General features: G+C 37.8%; 1 long non-coding RNA gene across 1 annotated transcript; it reads left to right on the top strand.

The window, feature by feature from the left end:
• The first annotated feature begins 787 nt into the window (after positions 1 to 787).
• LOC132599675 (uncharacterized) lies at positions 788 to 3,307 on the top strand. The gene is made up of 3 exons (XR_009566936.1): positions 788 to 1,383; positions 2,270 to 2,335; positions 3,255 to 3,307. It is a non-coding gene; the product is annotated as an uncharacterized LOC132599675 (long non-coding RNA).
• Positions 3,308 to 9,637: the final 6,330 nt, after the last annotated feature.

The raw sequence follows: 9,637 nt of genomic DNA, 5'->3' as shown, positions 1-9,637 counted from the left end.
CAATTTTTCTTGCCCCTTGTTCGGCTAGGCCTTTGGCCGAATGCCTTCTCCCCTTTTTTTTTCAAGTTTCTTCTACAAGCTTCTTAATTGATGAAGATGATAAATATGATGGATTAGTCATCTTCTTTCTAATTATATAATGCATCCATGTGGGCCTTGGCCCACACCATACTTGGACGGTCCACTTGGCTTTTTTTTTTTTTGCTTTAAGACCAATTTTTTTTTTGTTTTGGAATTCATGAAAAATTATTTTTCCAATTTCCAAATTTGCCCTTAGCCATCCCCAATATTACCATGAACCACCTTGTGAATTTCCCTTGTTACCCCTAACCTCTCTTAATATTTCCACATCAATAACTTTCGCAAACAACTTGTGTGCTAAACAAGATCAAAAATATAGCCTTGCCCTTAACTTCTCATAATTATCTTGAAATATCCGAATGTACAGAATGCGGGATATAACATTACATACTCAGTACATTGTTCGTACTTATATCCTTCTTCTTTTTGGACGCTGTGTTCATGCCCACCGGTATACAGACAGACAGAACGGATTCCTAGGAGCCTATTCAGCATATATATATATATATACAGGAGCACTCCACTACTCCAGAGTTGCAGATTTTGGGTATATTCTTTTGTGTACATATTGAGGGCATGGCGGGGTCCTGTCTCGTCCTTATGTTCAGTACTCCAGTTAGAGGCTCGTAGATACATATGTGTGGGTAGTAGAAGCTATGCAATCTTATCAGTGTATATTCTGTATATCATTTATGTAGCCTTATTGTTACGCCCCGTATTTTTATACATTGGGACAACCCGGATTAATTATGATAATTTAGAGCCAAGACTATTCCGGGATTCGAAGTCGGGACTTTTGACCTTTGATTTTATTTCGAGGCATAAGTTATATATGGAATTGTTGGCATTGAACACTTAGGAAAAATTTGGGACCACAATTCATAAATTGGAATTAAAATGTTGTGCAAAAAAATAAAAAATAAAAAATAAATTCCTTGGTGGCCATGTAAATGGGAATTGGTCCCACACATTATGTGGCCAATTTTAATTGGTCCACTCCATGTGTGGGCCAAGGACACTTGGACAACAACTATATGAGCCTAAAGTATGACCAAGTAGTCATCTTTTCCCCATTGCAAGACTTAGAAAAAAAAATCAAGGAGTTGAAGACCACCTTCAACACCCCTCTCGGCTACAAACCAAGAAAAACCAAATCCAAATCAAGCCACCCCAAAATTATTTCCTTGGTATAAATCAACTATTTAGAAGTCCCTAAGTAACGTGGAAGAGTTGTTTGGGTCATCCAACCACTAGTTGTGCCCAATTGCAAACCCTAACTATTGAAGGAAGTGAAGAAGGAAGGTAAGCATTCATTATGTTTTTGTGTTATGAAGGTTATATTCATGTTGTAGTATCTTATAGTGGTTGGAAATCATGAAATATAGTATGATTGGGAGTGGGTCGTGTGATGGGTGTTGTTGTGTTGTGATTGAAATTATGAATTAATGTTTAGTTAGTTGATTGGGATCATTGTAAGGTGAAGAACAATTGAGAATCCTCCATATATGTGTATATATAGTGTTGATTGAAATGGGTCACATTATATGACGATGAACGAATGAACGTCGCTTAATGTTTTAATCGCCGTCGCTATGAATCTTATGTTGGAAATGAATGTTTGTTGACTCAAAATGATGTTGTTAATGTGCGGACTGTTTTTGGAGGTTATTGTATATTTATTGTAATTGGTATATTGATGAGATAGCATTGTTAGAATGTAATTTGAGGATACAAACCATGATTTGGAAATGAAGAAATTTTTTTTTTAAAGGGCTGTCTCGGTTGGGGCTGTTTTCGGCCAGCTTGGAAAAAAAAAAATCGGGTTGTTGGAAATGTGGTATGAATTGCTTAGAATGCCCTTGAATGTTGTTAGTATGGGTTTGGGTTAATAATCAAATGTACGAACGATATTGTGGCTTTAAAGTAAGCCATGGAATTGAATAATTGGGAAGTTGTCAAATGGCGTAAAAGAGAGCTACCATTATTATTTTGCTTTTCGGATTGGTTGTCAATGTTACTAGGTTGGTTATTGTGGTTGTTGTTGTTGATTTTGAGCGAGTTAAATTCTCGGGGTAGCCTATTTACAGGGGAAATGCTGCCCGGATTTCTGTAGAATTAAGGGCGAAATTGGAATTTAATGCCCAAAAAGTCTTTAGCTAATGTTTGGCATTTTATGGCTTGTTTGTAGACCTTGGGCAGCCCGAATCATAGTTTGGACTTAGCTTGAGTTGGATCATATTGGAGAGCGTTTGAGGTATGTAAAGCAACCTTCCTTCTTTTGGCATGCCTTAGTTTCACATAGGCTAGATTGGAGCTTTAAGGGAATTCCAAATTCGAGATCCGAGCATGTTATGATCCATATATATATATTCTTTGGCACTCTTATGTATGTTTTTATGAAATATGAACCATGATGTATTTGAAGTAATCGCTTTCCGAAATTCGCATAGAAAATGTTCGCTTTAAGGAATTTTGTAATCTCTGAATGCCATATTTTTCGCATAGAGGCTCGGATCGCTCCAATAATTTTTATAGGAGTTTGCTTGATGTATAATGGGTATGTTTTTCATAGGCGGACTCAGTTCGGGTCTATACTCGTCCGTGGGTCCCGCGACGCCCTTTATGTAAATTCGACAACTTTGAATCAAAAAGTGATAATTATTATTCCGATTTCAAATATGACTATTTTACTTATCCTTCGGATTTATAATAATGATTTTATGCATATGATTCCTCACTACTCCGCTCGTGCCTACTATGATATCGTTCGCCGGTTCCCGGGCCGGTTCTGTTGTCGTGCGCTTTTTGATATATTCCGGTGTTATGCTGTGTTTATGGTTCACCGTGCTCCTTGCTCGAGGGCCGGGTTCCACCTATGTTTGGCGTTATGCTGTGTTTGGCGTTATGCTGTGTTGTGATGTGTGACGGGGATTCGGAGATTTGAAACTTTCTGGTGTTATGCTGTGTTGTGGCGCCATCGACAGGCGGGCGACCACATTTTCCAGTGCCCTATGCATAATTTATACTTTGGGAATAAACATTTTGATATGTATTATTTTCTATATATCTGATTCGATTATTATTCAGATTTATTTCTGTACCTTCTGCTTTGCATACTCAGTACATATTTCGTACTGACCCCCTTCTCCGGGGGCTGCGTTTCATGCCCGCAGGTACAGACGCACAGCCTGGTGATCCACCTGTTTAGGATACCCTTTCTGCTATTCGGCGTGCTCCCCTCTTTCCGGAGCTTATACTTTTGGTATATATATTTATTAGTGCATTTGTATATATTCGTTCATGGGTACGGCGGGGCCCTGTCCCATCATATGATTCTGTCGGTCTGTTTAGAGGTCTGTGGACATGTTTGTGGGTTAGGGTCTTTCTGTATGAATGTATGTACATGTCGTTTGGGCGATCCCATACGCCGAGGCGGCCGGTCCGCATATGTTGTTTGGGCGACCCTATACGCCGAGGCGGCCGGTCCGCATATGTTTATATATTGCTTGGTTAGCCCTGTGTGGCTTTCGTTGGTATTTTCTGCGTGCAGGGTATATTGGATAGTCCGTAAAACAAAGGAAACTCTGCCGAAATTTTTCTGGAAATTACCTAAATTTGAAATAAAGCCTTGTCGGCTTCCGCCATATACTAGAATGAGTTGATAGAATTTGAGATAATATTTAATAGATGGGTTCGGGTGCCCAGATCGGGCACTAGTCACGGCCTACGGGGTTGGGTCGTGACACTTATGGGCCTATGAATGTCTATACGTTTAACTTGGGAGATGTTGGTGATCATTTCATAGTAGGTTTACTTTGAAAATTATGTATGTTTAAGATGGTATGTTAGCTAGGAGGAAGTGTGTTGCTCGGTAGTCAACTCCGGGTACCCGTCATGGCCCCCTAGTCGGGTCGTGACTGTGCAGCCCGATCCATAACCATATATCCCACGTCCGGGCCCGTGCCCGAGACGATATCATAGTATACCAACTGATCAGGTGGTTATTCGTATATAACGCCTCACCTGTCCCCATATCCCATATATATATATATATATACATACACATGTAAATTATAAGTAGCATGCATGAGATCCCAAATAAAAGTTGTCACTTTATCGGAGTGACATAAGGTCAGTAACCTCCAATTCATATTATGGAATAATCATCATCGCTTTATCTCACCTTAAAGGAACACTTATTATAAGGTGAGATCAACAACAATGAATGACATCAAAGAAATCATGAAATAAGCTCCATAGTCTCATAATGGCATCAATTCATATGCTTTGGAATTTCTAGAAATAGAATCATCATCATCATAAACATACTTCATCTTTAGCATCATAAAATCCTTGAGAATTATGAAGTTCTAGCTTTTGGGACATAGGGACGTTATGGAAAACATATATGGTATCATAAGAAATGAATAATGCCTTTGGAAAGAAAGGGACTAGCCTTAACATACCTTTCGATCTCCTTAGCGATTCAACGTTTATCATCCCGAGTTGTAAATCTACATTCGAGAGAATTCATACTATCGTTAGACTTATTGTCATATAATTGTACTAGACTTCCAAATACAACCACTCCATATCCTACCGAAAATCGGCCAGCATCTCCGTTGTTTATATGCCTAGTCCGAAATATGAATCCAACAACCAACAACAACAACAACAATACCAATATTAGCAACAACATTATCAATACCAATATGCTCCATAAAACATCCCTCATGTTGTATTCCAAATTTCTCAACTAACCAACTCGTTGTACGACAATTTAAGAACTTCATCTCCATAAATAAACCTAAATCAATATCAGTAAAGGAAGATTCATACCTTACTTCCGCTAGAACCGCACTGTCTTCACTTTCAACTTTTAGTTCAAGAAAAGACTCGCCGCAATATGATTTTATAACCGCAACTATATGTTGTCCGAACCAAAATCCGGGGATTATACTTAATTTGTGTGAAAATTTAATGTGTGGAAGTTGGAGGAAATTCAAGAATTTTTGGGATGATTTTCAGGGGTGGTTTGAAGGAAATAAGGGGGTAAACCCCTTTTTATAGCATTCTAGAGTCGGGTTGCACTAACCTAGAGGTGGCGCGTTTGGGCTGAGTTGGCTGCCCTCCTTCTGCTCGTTCGCACCTAGTGGTGGCACATTCGCGCAGACCAAATTTATAACTTGCCAGCCTGACTTGCAATGCCCATATCTCCTTACTCCGATGCCGTATCTATGAGCGGTTTGTTGCGTTGGAAACTAAACTTCATTAACTTCACTTTAGGCTTTTACATTTCCTCAAAACTCCTCATATACTAAAATATATTCTTCCTTCAAATTGGACAAAAGTTGCCCTTCGTCTCCAATATTCCAACAGGCTCAATTTCCATAATTCACATGCTCTCCAATCCTCCCCAGCTTATTGTATGAGCTAGACCTTCAAAACCTTAAGATAAACACATACAAATATATATATCCTTGAAGGCAACACCAGAGCCCATAATTAAGACAACCAACACTTGTAAATTTCAACAAACAAAACTACGTGTTGTAACATCCTTCCCCCTTAAAACATTCGCCCTCGAATGTTATAGTCTAGAAACCCACGACATTTTTCGTTGATTTCTTGATGATTTCTTGAAGTTGTTGTTCTTCTCTTAGATCCTAATCGCCATATCTTTATAATATAATCGGCTAACATTCACATACCGTTCTATTCCCATTAATGTGGTCTTGATTCACAATTTCTACGGCTACTCGCCGACTCCAACTATTAATTACCATACCTGCTTTATTTGTTCCTTATCCCTCTACTAATAGACAAATTCTTCGTTCAGCTATGACACCTTTCCTTGCTTACTTCCTTAGGGCTATCTTGGTCTATTCCTTCTTGTACTCGTCAACCTTGTGTACGGACCACATTATTTCCTTGTAATTTATTGGTCAAACTCCTTGATTCCTTACAATCTCATCATAGTCCTACCTACGATAGCGTCTAAATAATTTTCAATAGCATCTTACTGCCAATGAATCCATACTTTTGATGGTCACTAACCCCAAACTATCCATCTAGACCTTTTTTCGTAATTAATCCATATTGACAACTCACACCGTTCCCTATGTACGAATATATTTGTATATATGCAGTACTTCCTTGTCATCATTATCTTCCTTGTGCTAAGGTTACCCTCATAATATAATAATCAAGGCTTAAGCTAATTTTACAACTCAGAATATCCTTAAATTCGTATTAGAACTTTTCCTCCAATTGCCCCCCCCTCAAATCTTACAAGGTAATCCTATAAGCATAGGTCTGAGGTAAACCCTTACTTTATTATAGCTCCCTTTATTCTATCCTTCTTTGTCCCTCTCGACTCCCTGTCGTTATTCTTACACCACTCTTATTGGCCATTTCATCACGACGATCGTACACATAGCTCTATAGCACATGTTCTTACATTCAGCATAGTCGGCGACTTTGAAATACTTTCTAATCCCTGGCAGTACTGCTATCTTTCTATCCATACGCACACCGCCTTCCTTCTCTTTGGAGATTGCCGAACTACCTATTATTATCCTTTTTGTTAAAATTTTCATTTATTCTTGGTAGCTTGCAAACCTTTTTTATTCGCTTTGTTACCCTTCGGGGTACGTTACAGCATACCTGAATATGATCATAATTCCCCGTACGAGCGATTTCAACCCATGGTCTAGAAACATCATATCTCATATCAAAGAAGATCATTTTTTTTGACTCGTTAATCCCCTTATTTTCGTGTCATGCTTTCTTTCCCATACGCGTTCCATACTATACCTATTTTCAGCCTGTTCCTGCTTTCTCCTGATACATTCTTGATATATTGATACCTCTCAAACTTGGCTTCCTTAAGCTAGTACATTTCTTCTTGTGAGACTTTGGAAAGGTCATAATTTACTTCAAAATAGAATCTGTTCCCCCCCCCCCCCCCCCACCCTTTTTAAGGATGTTCTTATACACCAGTAACCTTTGAATATTAATCATCTTTAACAATCATCTGGCCGACCGTAACGATCCTTCAATCCCTCTGTTCCTTATAATACTGGAGTTTCTTCATCACATGGTTTGACTTGTCTTCCTTTCTGCTAGTTGTGGTCTTTATATCGAAATACTCATACATATTAGATCCAATTTAGATACCTTATTTATTGTCTTTTCACTTCTACCTTTCATGGCTGGTAGTTCCCTGGGCTAATGAATTGATGGGAACAACAGAGTTCATTAGGCCGCTCCTTTAACCCTCATCTTTCTCCACGACTATCTTCTTAGCATCCTTGAAATTCTTCTTGCTCTGGGTCCCTAATTCTGATTTACACCTATACTATACCATTAAAAGTTGATATTCCACACCATCCATTCCCATGACTCGTCCTTTCATTCGCTTAGCTCATTTGTCCCATAATTCTCCTTAACTACTTGTTTGTATCATAGCTATGCATCATAGTTCTTCCAGTGTTCTGCCGCTTCTTGTTCATATCATAAAATCCTTACAAAGTACACTCTCTCCTTTCTTCTTTCGTCTTCATCTTCATCTTCCTTTCTGACACTACGGCTGGTTCATATTTATAAATATTCCCCGTGCATCACTCTTTTCCCTTTATGATCGAATTTATGTACTCCTTATCAAGGTTCTTATCCCATGTTCTAAGATAAGGATAACCTGTGCATCATAAGGATAACCTGCACATCTGATTGCCTCTTTAGGAGGATATGATGCACGATTAGCCTTCTCATAAAAACATTTCTCATAGAGAACCAGACTGATCACATGTGTTATAGCCCGTATTTTGTACGTTCAGATATTTCGAGATAGTCGTGGCAAGTTAAGGTAAGACCATTTTTAAAAATTATTTTAATGTACAAGTTGTTATGAATATTATTTATGAATATTATTAGTATGGAAATATTGAGAAAGGCTAAGGGCAAAAAGGGAAATTTGCAAAATGGCTCATGGAAAAAAAAAATTGTGGAAGGCTAGGGGCAATATGGGAATTTCACCAACAATTCAAGAAAATTCTTGAATAGTCCAACTTGGCCATGTGGCCGTCCAAGTCAAGGTGGGCTTGGCCCACATGGATAAATTATATGTATGTATATATATGACATATTAGTCATATTTCCCCACAAAAACTCTAGAACTTTGGAGAGAAGGAAAAAAATAAGAAGAAGAAGAAAGAAAGAGCAAGGCATTCGGCCATGACTCCTAAAATTGAGCCATGGAAAATTGATGAAGAAAAATTATTTTCTTCTAGTATTCCAACTAATTTTAAGGTCCATATTAACATGAAGGAGTTGTTGGAGCAATTAAATCATTTATTTGTGCAATACATGCCCCTAGCCGAGTGAAGGGATAAGGGGAAAAAGGTATGTGTTCAACCTTGTCTTACATGTTTTATGGATGATTTGTGAATATTGTAGAAGGTAGAAATGGATGAAATTCATGAAACATGAGTATGGTGGTTGTGGCCGTATAGATAGTAGGGTTGTGTAGATATGATGAGTTGATTTTATTTAGTATTTTGATTGTTATAGTTGTGGATTCCATGATGTAAAATGAGAATTTAATGGTTTGAAATGAAGTTGTAATCGTTTGTGGATTATGGAAGAAGTTAATGTGATATTAGTATGGTTTCTTATGATTATAAGATGAATGATATTGCTAATGTATAGATTGTTGATGTAGTTTATGAATTTGGAAGAAACGAAATGTGTTGTTTGTGTTCTTGTGGAATTTGGAAGGTTTCGGGTGGAGTAGTATGTTAATTGGGTTGTTTGAATATTGTGTGAATTGTTTAAAGTGTTCTTGAATCATGTTAGAATGATTTCGGATAAATACTTGAATGTGGGATCATTGGTGTTAGCTTAAGTATATGTGATTGAGTTGAATAAAAATGGAATGCCGTCGGATTGTATAGAAAGAATTGTTAATGTTAGAATGTATTTTGAAACAATTGTTGAAGTTGGAGATATGATCGTTGGTATTATTGTTGATAATTTGGCCGAGTTGAATTCTCGGGTTTGTTGTGTTAAATTGGCCGAGCTAGATTCTTGGGGATGTTGTATTTACAGGGGAGATGCTGGCGAAATTTCGGTAGAATATAAGTGAATTCATTTGAAAGACTAAGACAAGTATATGTCGATGAATCTAATGATTATGTCAATTCTCTTGAATGTAGATTAGCAAGTTTGGACAAATAAGCGTAGCTAATAGGACGTGGAGCAGGTATGTAAGGCTTACCCCTTCTTTCTTTTGACATGTCCTAGAGCTAAGTAAGGTATGACATGACACGCCCCTCGGGGTAACTCTACTCTTTGATTCTGAGTTTGGTTATGATGCCTATTCTCTTTTGTCATGAGCATGTTTCGTATGGTTGAGTCTATTGTATGATTACTAAATGAATAACCTACTTCACATGGTTTTGATATGTATCCGTGATTCCGAGACTCTGTTCGATATGTTTCCGAGGTTGTCTATGATTCTGATTCACTTCAGATATAAGTATGTCTGATATGATCG

Source organism: Lycium barbarum, chromosome 6 (assembly GCF_019175385.1).
Source record: "Lycium barbarum isolate Lr01 chromosome 6, ASM1917538v2, whole genome shotgun sequence".
In the NCBI taxonomy this organism is placed as follows: domain Eukaryota; kingdom Viridiplantae; phylum Streptophyta; class Magnoliopsida; order Solanales; family Solanaceae; genus Lycium; species Lycium barbarum.
Note: the sequence above shows the minus strand (reverse complement) of the source record. Positions and strands in the feature narration are given on the sequence as shown.